Raw genomic sequence first — 10,287 nt, 5'->3', positions numbered from 1 at the left:
TCCTGATGCAACTATGCTAAATGTTATTTGTTATTTTCTAAATAAACAGAAAACATTCAGTACAAAAAGAAGAATGCACGTTGTTTTCATTCTAATTTCTATATATCAGTTAGGTTGTCAGTTATTTGTGTCAATCAGATTTTTAAACTTTATTGATATTGTCTCTGTCTTATATTAGCTATCAAGAGAACTATGTTAAATCTCTCACGTCTTTGCATTTTTAGTCTAATTTTTTTTCTGTTGTGTCATTTTCCATGTATCTTAAGGTTATGTTATTAAGTACATATGGATTTAAATTTTTAAAATTTTCCTGTTGGGTTGACATTTATGTTATTATAAAATATTCCTATTTAAGGCAAGAATAATGGTGGAATGAGACAGACATCATTACCCTATGAACATGTATGATTACATGAATGGTATGAATCTACATCGTGTACAACCATAGAAATGAAATGATGTACCCCATTTGTGTACAATGGATCAAAATGCAGTCTGTAAAAAAAAAATTAATAAACAAAGTCTATTTCTCGTCAGCACTCTAGTTAAACGTACTATTTTTGGTTAGTATATCATGCTATACTTTTTCCTGCCCTTTAACTTTCAATCTTCCTTTATTTTTTAAAGGTGTGTCTTGCAAGCAGCATGGGTTTTGTTTTTAAATACACTCTAGCATTTCTAGCCTTTCCTTGGCTTTTATGATCTACTTTATATTAGATATAATTACTTACATAGTTGGGTTTATGTTTATACTATTATTTGTTTTCTCTTTAGTTCATCTGGTCTATGGCCATAATGCCCTAAGCATACCTGATCTCATTTATTTAGTTCATCTGCCACATGTTCACTCTTTAAAGAAATCTTTCCAGTAGTTTTTTTTTTTTTTTTTTTTTTTTTTTTTTTTTTTTTTTTTTTTTTTTTTTTGCGGTACTGGGGATCGAACTCAGGGCCTTGCACTTGGAGGCAAGCACTCTACCAGCTGAGCTATCTCCCCAGCCCCTCCATTAGTTTTTTTTTTTTTTAAATATGTATGTGTTTATTGATGTATTGTCTTGTCCCACTGGAATATAAACACCGTAAGAACTTTCACCCCTTTGACATCTATTTTTGTTCACTCACAGCTAGATCTCTGGTGCCTAGGACAATGCTTGGCACAAAATATTTGCTCAATAAGCAATTAGTTAACACATATTTTAGAGAGGGGAAAAAATCCATAGGCTAACTAAAGGAATAATTAATTATACCTCTAAAAAATCAACTATTAATAGAAGTATATAACTATCAGTGGAAATGGAAATATAAATATGTTTTTGCACATTTCCTGGGTTTCAGATTTCAGCCCAAATGGAATCATGATCAGTGACTCCCATGTTTGTTTCATTCTGTTCTGTTTGCAAATTGATGAAAATGAATTCTATTCTTTAGAGTCTCCTAGCTTGCTCTCCATCTTAACTCTTTTCCCTTCTTAAAGGAGAATAAAAAGGACAGAGGAAAAAAACAGCTGGAGAAGCATCAAAGCTAAAGTATCAGGGGAAAATTTGGAATAATACAAGGGTCCTGAGCTCTAAATTCTCCCCCTTTTTTAAATTAGAAATTCATCTCTCAGATAGTCAAGATGAGGCAAGGAGAGAATGGGGTGGGGGATCTATACTTGAAAAAGGATCCCACCTTGAATCTATAAGGCTTTGAAATGTATGTCAGGAACAGAAATAATCTTTATGAAGATGCATAATTATATGTGAATATTATTAAATGGGAAACTATTTGTGTTAATATATATATAGTGTATATGTATGTATATACATATGTACAAATACACGTGTGTGTGTGTGTGTGTGTGTGTGTGTGTAGTAAGAATATATGGTCACCTCTGTACACTTGCTCAAATGGTATGTGCAGAGAAGGCACTGGCTAAAAACATTCTAATTCTGAAGCCTGAATGGGAGACTTGGATGTAGAAATGCTCTATGTATGATACTGCACGTATCTATCAAGGTAGGGAACCTACGGAATATGGCTCCCAAAGCAAACAATAGCCAATATTTATCAAATACTTGTTCTACATGATTTTACAGAGTTAATTCATTCAATTCCCCACAACAAATCTATGTGGTATTATTATCAACCCATTTTATAGGTAAGAAAACTAAGGTTTGGAGAGGTTAAGTCCCTTGCCTAAGATCACAGAACCAACAGGAAGTAAAGCTGGTATTTGAACCTGTGTAGTATTACTCCAGAACCTATGTGCTTAGTCCTCCTGACATCCCCACTCTCTGAAGAAAGCTTTACCCATGCTAGGTAACTGCTCTAACTGCTGGGATCTGTCTCCACAGGGTGGGGCACATTATAGCTATACCCAAAGGTTATAGAAAATCTTCATTGAGAAGGCGGCCCCAAAAGGATCAGGCATTAACAATGTCCTCCATTCATGCACATCTATAGAGTGCACATCCTGTCCTGTGTTTCTTACCCCAACTCCACACTGTCAGTTTTATGTTTGGCCTCTCCTCTGCTCTTTCCTCCCTTTAGTTCAGCTGGGTTTAATGTAGGAGGAGATGTAGGGAGATGGGTAAGGAGTGGAATTAGCAATAAGCCTTTCAGATTTGGGAAATTTTCTGATATTATTTCATTGAATAGATTGTTCATTCCTTTGGTTTGTTTCTCTAGGCCTTCCTCAATCCCAATAATTCTTAAATTTGGCCTTTTCATGATATGCCATAGTTCTTGTAGATTCTGTTCATGATTTCTTACCATCTTCTCTGTTTGTTCAACTTTGTTTTCAAGGTTAAATATTTTGTCTTCAATGTCTGAGGTTCTGTCTTCCAGGTGTTCTATCCTACTGGATATGCTTTCTATGGAGTTCTTAATTTGGTTTATTGTTTCCTTCATGTCAAAAATTTCTGTTTGTTTTTTTTCAATATCTCTAACTCTTTTTCGAAATGATCTTTTGCTTCCTGTATTTGCTCTTTTAACTGTCGATTGGTGCGATCATTCAATGCCTGCATTTGCTCTTTCATCTCATCATTCAGTGCGTGCATTTGCTCTTTCATCTCATCGTTTGCTTCCCTGATCATTTTAATTATGTACATTCTGAACTCCTTTTCTGTCATTTCTTCTGCCATGCTGTCATTGGGTTTTATTGATGTATCATCTAGATTTGTTTGCGGCATTTTCTTTCCTTGTTTTCTCATATTGTTCAGGTATCAGTGGACCATTGAGATATTGCAGATTTTCTCTATTGACTTACAATGTCCTTGAAGATTTCTATATATATCCCCCCTTAGCCTTCAGTAGGCTGAAGTCTTGGAGGAAGTTGATAATGTGGTGCGCCACAAAGAAGCTGCCTCTCTAGGAGTGGTGGCCTTCAGGTGGGGTATATTCCCTGCTAGTGGGCAGAGGTGCCTCCACTTGTTGACCAATGGTCATCCAAAGGGGACCTAGGCTGCGGGCTGAGGCAAGGTCTGTTTGGGCCTGTGTCTCTGGTTTTACCGTCCTTGTGGGGAAACCTCACCCACCAGGGAAGACTCACCCAGTGGGGAGGTCTCGCTGGTCAGTTCCCCTCCTAGAGGTTCCCCTCAATTTACAGCTACCGCCTGGGCTGGGCTGCCTTCCTCTGTAAAGTTCCCAGGGGCCCAGCCCTACCTCCTGGGCCTGAGAGCCTCACCCTTCACAGATGAATCTCCTTAGGCTGCCCCTCCTCAGAGAATCTGCCCGCAGGCCTGGAACCTTCGCTCTGCCCCTAAGCGTGTCTCTGTGCGGCTCTTCCACCAAGAAGCCTCCTAGATCCTGGGACCCTGTTCTGCACCTAATTGCCTGGCTATGCGGCCCCTCCTCTGAGCAGCCACCTGGGGCCCCGTACAATCGCTCTGTGTCCCAGAGATCCGCCGCACGCCTCTTCCTCCAGACAGCCGCCCAGTATTCCGGTGCGGTCACTAGGAGTCCGAGCAACTCACTGTGTGCCTCCTCCTCCAACCAACCGCCCATAGCCCTGGGCAATCACTCCGAGTCGAAGTGACCCTTCCTGTTCCTCCTCCTCCTCCAGGTGACCCCCCCCCCCCGGGTGTTCAGGAGCGGTCGCTCTGAGTGGCTCTGAATCCACGTCACCCGCTGCACGCCTCCTCTGGGCAGCCGCCCGGACCTCTGGTGCGGCCACTCGAGACCAAGCGACCCACTGTGCTCCTCCTCCAGGCAGCCCCCCTGTGTTCAGGAGCTGTCACTTTAAGTCCAAACAACTCACCACTCGCCTCCTCCTCTAAGCAGCCACCTGGAGCTCTAATGCAGTCACTGCGAGTCCAAACGACCTGCCGCGCTCCTCCTCCTCCTCCTCCTCCTCCTCCGGGCAGGCCCCGGTGTTCAGAAGTGGTCTGAGTCCAAACAGCTCGCCACTCTGCTTCTCCTCTGGCAACCACCTGTAGCTCTGGTGTAGTCACTCCAAATCCAAGCGACCACACTCCTCCTCCTCCTCCTCCTCAGGGCAGGAGTGTTCAGAAATGGTCGCTCTGAGTCCAAACAGCTCTCCTCGCTGCTCCTCCCCTGGGCAGCCGCCGGAGCCCCAGTGGTTGCTCCGAGTCCCAGCGCTGTGCTGAGCGGCCTCCTCTCCGACGCTCCCAGTTGTCCGAGTTCACTGCTCCAGCGGGGGGAGGGGCGTCTCGCCGGCAGCTCTACTTCACAAAGTTCCCTGTGTTCCGGGACTACTGCCCCATCCGGGACGCCTCCCCAACGGGAGAGACTCACCCGGCTGCTTTGAGTTGGTCCCAAGTCTCTCAATATCTCCTCTTTTGACTCCTGAGTCCTGGAGCAACATGAAATGCAGCCACCCTCTAGACCGCCATCTTGAAACGCCCCCCTCCATTAGTTTTTGATACATTTATTTGTTATTTTAGTGTTAACCCTCTAGATTACACGTGTATTCTGAAGAGGATTTCCTTTTGTTTCTTTGTTTTTGCAGTGCTGAGAATCACCCCCAAGGCCTTGGCATGCTAGGCAAGTGCTTTTACTGCTGAGCCACATTCCCAGTACTTAGGTTTCATTTTGTGTTTTTGAGACACTGTCTCTCTTCCTTACCCGAGCTTGTCCTGACCTCCTGAGTTCAAGTGAGCCTTCTGCCTTGACTTCTTGAGTGGCTGGGACTATAGACTACACCACAGTGCTTGACTCTTGATTTTTTTAAACTTCATTTGTTATCCCCTCCCACCCCTGAATTTCTTGGCAATGTATTTCTTTAAATCCATTTCTACAGGTGTTTAAACATGTGGTTTTGGCTCCTCCTCCTTCCTCATTTAGTCTCCTCTTCCCAGCTTCTGTTTGTCATTTCTGAAATGTGTGTGCACATAAGTATATATTTAACCCTTCTGATCTTGCTAGGGTCTGACCCTTCCTCTTTTTCTCTGTGCTTCCCTTTTGGAATGGGACTGTATACAACAGTTACTGCATCATTGTATCTGGGAAGTAACTTTTACAGGCGCTCACAGAGGAGTATGCCTTGAGTCTCAGAGGAGACTTTGACTTTGCACTTTTGAGTAATGTGGAACAGTTTAGAGGTTGGGAATGGGACAAGTACACTTTATACTGTGAGGTGCACATGGATCTTTGGGAGCCAGGGTTGGAATGCTACTTTGGATCTGGAATGTCCCCAAAGGCCCATGCATTAAAGCCTTGTCCCCAGTTTGACACTGGTGGGAGGTAGTGGAAACTATAAGAGGTAGAGACTAGTGTGGAACCTCTGGGTCATCGAGGGCATATCTTCAAAAGGGATATTGGGATCCTGTCCCTTTCTCTTCCTCTTTTTCACTTCACAGTCATGAAATGAGTGATTTTGCTCCACTGTGTGCTCCCACCATGATTTACCACCACAAGCCCAATGCAGCAGGGCCAAGAGACCATGGACTGAAACTTTGAGAGGAAATAAACCATTTCTCTCTATAAGTTGGTTATCTGAGGTATTTGTCATAGTAACAGAAAGCAGACTAACACAAGAGATGTTTTGATTCATGCTTTTGGAGGCTGAGTGTCTAAGATAGTGCGGCCACATCTGATGAGGGCCTCATGCTGTGTCATTACATGGCAGATCATACCACATGGCAGAATCGTGTGTGGCAGTTGTGAGTAGGTGTGTACAGGAGAGAGACTAATAGGAGGTGCCAGGCTTGATAACAATCTGCTCTTGTGGTAAAAATGCAATTTATAATACTTAACCCACTCCTGAGAGATAGGCATCAATTCGGTCTGAGGGTGGTACACCCATGACCTACATGGCACTAGGCCCCGACCCTTAAATGTCTCCCCACCTCCCAAGGGAACAAGCTTTCAGCATGCAAATCTTTGGGATCCAGCTATCTCCAAACCACAGCATTCCTCCCCTGGCCACCAAGGTCCGTGTCCTTCTACAGTGCAAAATGCATTTATTCCATATCAACAGTCCCCAGAGTCTTAACTCATTACAGCATCAGGGCATAAACTGGAAGTTCAAAGTCCCATCTGAGACTCCAGGCAAACTCTGCAGCTGTGGGCCTATTAAAATGAGGAAAAATGTTATCCATCTCCAAGATACAACGGTGCAAATGGAAAACAGACATTTCTATTTCAAATATGTTTTATTGAAGTCACATAATTCCCAAATTTGTATCATAAAGCACAGGAGAAGAGTTTTGTGTTACTTTTTGAGCTGTTTTATTTTAGAAATTTTGTTATAATATTTTCTTATCCATGAGATATGTTTTGAAGGAGTTCAGAACATTCCACCTCAAAATATGCCACTCTGGCAGATGGATTGAGATAAAGGCAGTTGAAAAGCAACAGTTTCAAGAAGGGCATCTGATCATCCCTTTTATTTCTGAAAGCAGGAGATAAAACTTTCATGTAAGAGGTACAGTCCTTGCATCTGGAGAAAGGAAGGATCCTCTTTTTATTTTTGCTGTGCTGGGTATCAAACCCAAGGCCTTGTGCATGCTAGGCAATCTTCTACCACTGAGCTGTAACCCCAGCCCAAGGAAAACATTATTATCATCAGGGATAGAGAGTTGGAGCCAAGAGAAATCTGTACCAAGTTTGTTAAACTACACTTTATCTTTCTGGTCACTTTTCCATCGTTAACTGTCCTAGCTCAATCTCTTTGTCTTTTCATGTTTTCACAATTTCCTACACTTTGTCCAACTTAGTATGTAAGTATCTGACTCAAACTGCTTCTTTAAGGTCTTGTCAATTGTGAAGACTTCCGTGTCACATAAAACTTATATTAAATAAATTTATATACTTTCCTATTGCTAATCTTTCTTTTGCTACAGAGTCCCAGCCAAAACCCAATATAGGTAAAGAATTTTTCCTGCTGTACCATTTAGTCCTGTTTCATGTTTCTTGCTTGGACACTGAGTAAGCAGTCCTACTTGCTCTAACATATTGTGGAAGAATGATCTTTATAACCTTTGTAGAATAATCTAGGACCCACTTATCTTTCCTTTTGGACCACTTTTGAAGGGCTGGATGTTGCCTTAGAGTCATATTTCTGCCAGTTGGGAGTCTGCCTGGTTTTTGCTTAGTCTTTACAGGTTTAACTAGGATTTCCTCTCTTCTTAGACTTGCAAAATGCACTCTACCAGGGCTTGATTAATCCACAGAGGTTAGTCTCTTTCTAGTGCTTTGACTTATTTCCCACAATTCACCATAATGTATGGAGACCTTTTCCTGCATAGACTGATGTCTCCTGTAGAATTTACAGGATTTTATTATCAGTGGGGTTTTTTTATTTCAGGATTTGGATCACATATATTTTACTCAATACTCCATCTGAAGAGTGAAGGTGAGCTTAGAATTTTGTGTCATATCTCTAAAATCTACTTTTAAAAATGTTTTCCCCACATTTTATATTGGTGTATTATAGTTGTACATAATGTTGGGATTTGTTGTTACATATTTGTACGTGCATGCAATATAACAATAGTTTGGCCAGTATCATTCCCCGGAACTTCCTCCCTCCCTCCCCACCTCACACCCCTTGGTCCCTTGGTTCCTTGATCCTCCTTTGATTTTCAGGAGATCTAGCCAAGCTTACTTTTCCTTTTTCCTCTCTAGCTTCTGCATATGAGAGAAAACACATGACCCTTGACCTTCTGAATTTGACTTATTTCACTTAACATGATGGTCTCTAGTTCTATCCATTTTCCTGCAATGACATAATTTCACTTTTCTTTATGGCTGAATAAAACTCCATTGTGTATACATACATTTTCTTTACCCGTTCATCCACTGATGGACACCAAGGCTGGTTCCACAGTTTGACTTTTGTGAACTCGTTGCTATTAACATGGGTATGCATGTATCACTGAAGTATGATGACTTTAATTTTTTAGGATAAATACCAAGAAGTGGTACAGCAGTACATATGGTGGTTCCATGCCTAGTCTTTACTCATTCTTTCTAGATATACATGACAGTAGAATGTATTTTGATATATTATACATAATAGAATAAGTATAACTTGGCCCAATTAGGACCCCATTATTGTGGGTGTTTATGATGTGGAGTTACATTGGTCATGTATTCACATATAAGGATAGGAAAGTTCTGTCCCATTCATTCCACTGTCTTTCATTCCCATCCCCAGGCCCTTCCCTTCATTCTGCTTTGTCTAGTCCAGTGAACTTCTGATCTTCCCTCCCTTGTTATGGGTTAGCATCCACATACCAAAGAGCACATGCTGGCTTATTTCACTTAGCATGATATTCTCCAGTTCCATCCATTTACTGGCAGATGTCATAATTTCATGCCTAGTCTTTTGAGGAAACTCCATATTGATTTCCATAGTTGGCTGTACTAATTTACAATCCCACAACAGTGTAAAAGTGTTCCTTTTTCTCCACATCCTCTCTAGCATTTATTATTAGTTGTATTCTTGATGGCTGCCATTCTTACTGGAATGAGATGAAATCTCAGTGTAGTTTTGATTTGCATTTTCCTAAATGCTAATGATATTGAACATTTTTTCATATATTTTTGGTGAAATGTCCATTTAGTTCATTTGCCCATTTTTTCTTTTTTTTTCTTTTTTTATTGTAAACAAATGGGATACATGTTTTTTCTCTGTTTGTACATGGAGTAAAGGCATACCATTTGTGTAATCATAAATTTACATAGGGTAATGTTGTTTGATTCTGCCCATTTCTTAATTGGGGTTTCTTTTGGTGTTTTTTGCATTGTTTTTATATTTTGTATTATCTATAATCCTCTGTCAGAAAAGTAGCTAGCACAATTTTCTCTTATACTGTAGGTTCTTTGTTCATATTCTTGTTTCCTTTGCTGTACAGATTTTTAATTTAATGCCATCTGATTTATTAACTCTTGGCAGTATTTCCTGAACTTTAGGACTCATACTGAGAAAGTCTTCTCATATATATATATATGTGTGTGTGTGTGTGTGTGTGTGTGTGTGTGTGTTGGAGTGTTGACCCTACATTTTCTTTCAGGATTTGCATAGTTTCTCATCTAGTTTCTAGGTCCGTTTTGAGTTACTATTTGTGCAGGGTGAGAGATAAGGGTCTAATCCCATTCTTCTACATATGGATAACCTCTTTTCCCAGCACCATTTGTTCAAAAGGCTGTCTTTTCTCCAATGTGTGTTTCTGGCATCTTTGTCAAGGATTAGATGACTGTGTCTGTGTGGGTTTACTTCTATGTCTTCTGTTCTATACAACTGGTCTATGTGTCTCTTTTTATACCAGTACCATGCAGTTTTTGTTATGATAGCTCTGTAGCATAATTTGAAGTCTGGTATTGTAATTCCTTCAGCATTGCTTTTTTCTGGCTTAAAATTGCTTTGGCTATTCTGGGTCTTTTATTCTTCCAAATGAATTTTAGGACAATTTTTTCTAGTTCTCTGAAGAATGTCATTTGGTATTTTGGAGGTGATTACATCAAATCTGTATATTGCTTTTGTACTATGGCCATTAAAAAAATTTTTTTTGTAGTTGTAGACAGCATGTCTTTATTTGTTCATTTTTATGTAGTGCTGAGGAGTGAACCCAGTGCCTCACACATGTGAGGCAAGTGCTCTGCTGCTGAGCTACAGCCCCAGCCCATAAGATGGCCATTTTTAACAATATTAATCTGCCTACCCAAGAACATGGGAGGTCTTTCCATCATCATGTGACTTCAGTATCTTTCTTCAGTGTTCTGTTGTTTTCATTGTAGAGGTCTTTCATCTCCTTGGTGAGATTTATTCCTAGGGTTGTTAATTTTTTTGAGAGAGTATTGTGAATGGGATTTTCTTCCTGATTTCTTTCTCAGCAGATTCAT

This window comes from Sciurus vulgaris (genome assembly GCF_902686455.1).
Source record: "Sciurus vulgaris genome assembly, chromosome: 13".
Classification (NCBI taxonomy): domain Eukaryota; kingdom Metazoa; phylum Chordata; class Mammalia; order Rodentia; family Sciuridae; genus Sciurus; species Sciurus vulgaris.
This window is presented reverse-complemented; position numbering follows the sequence as displayed.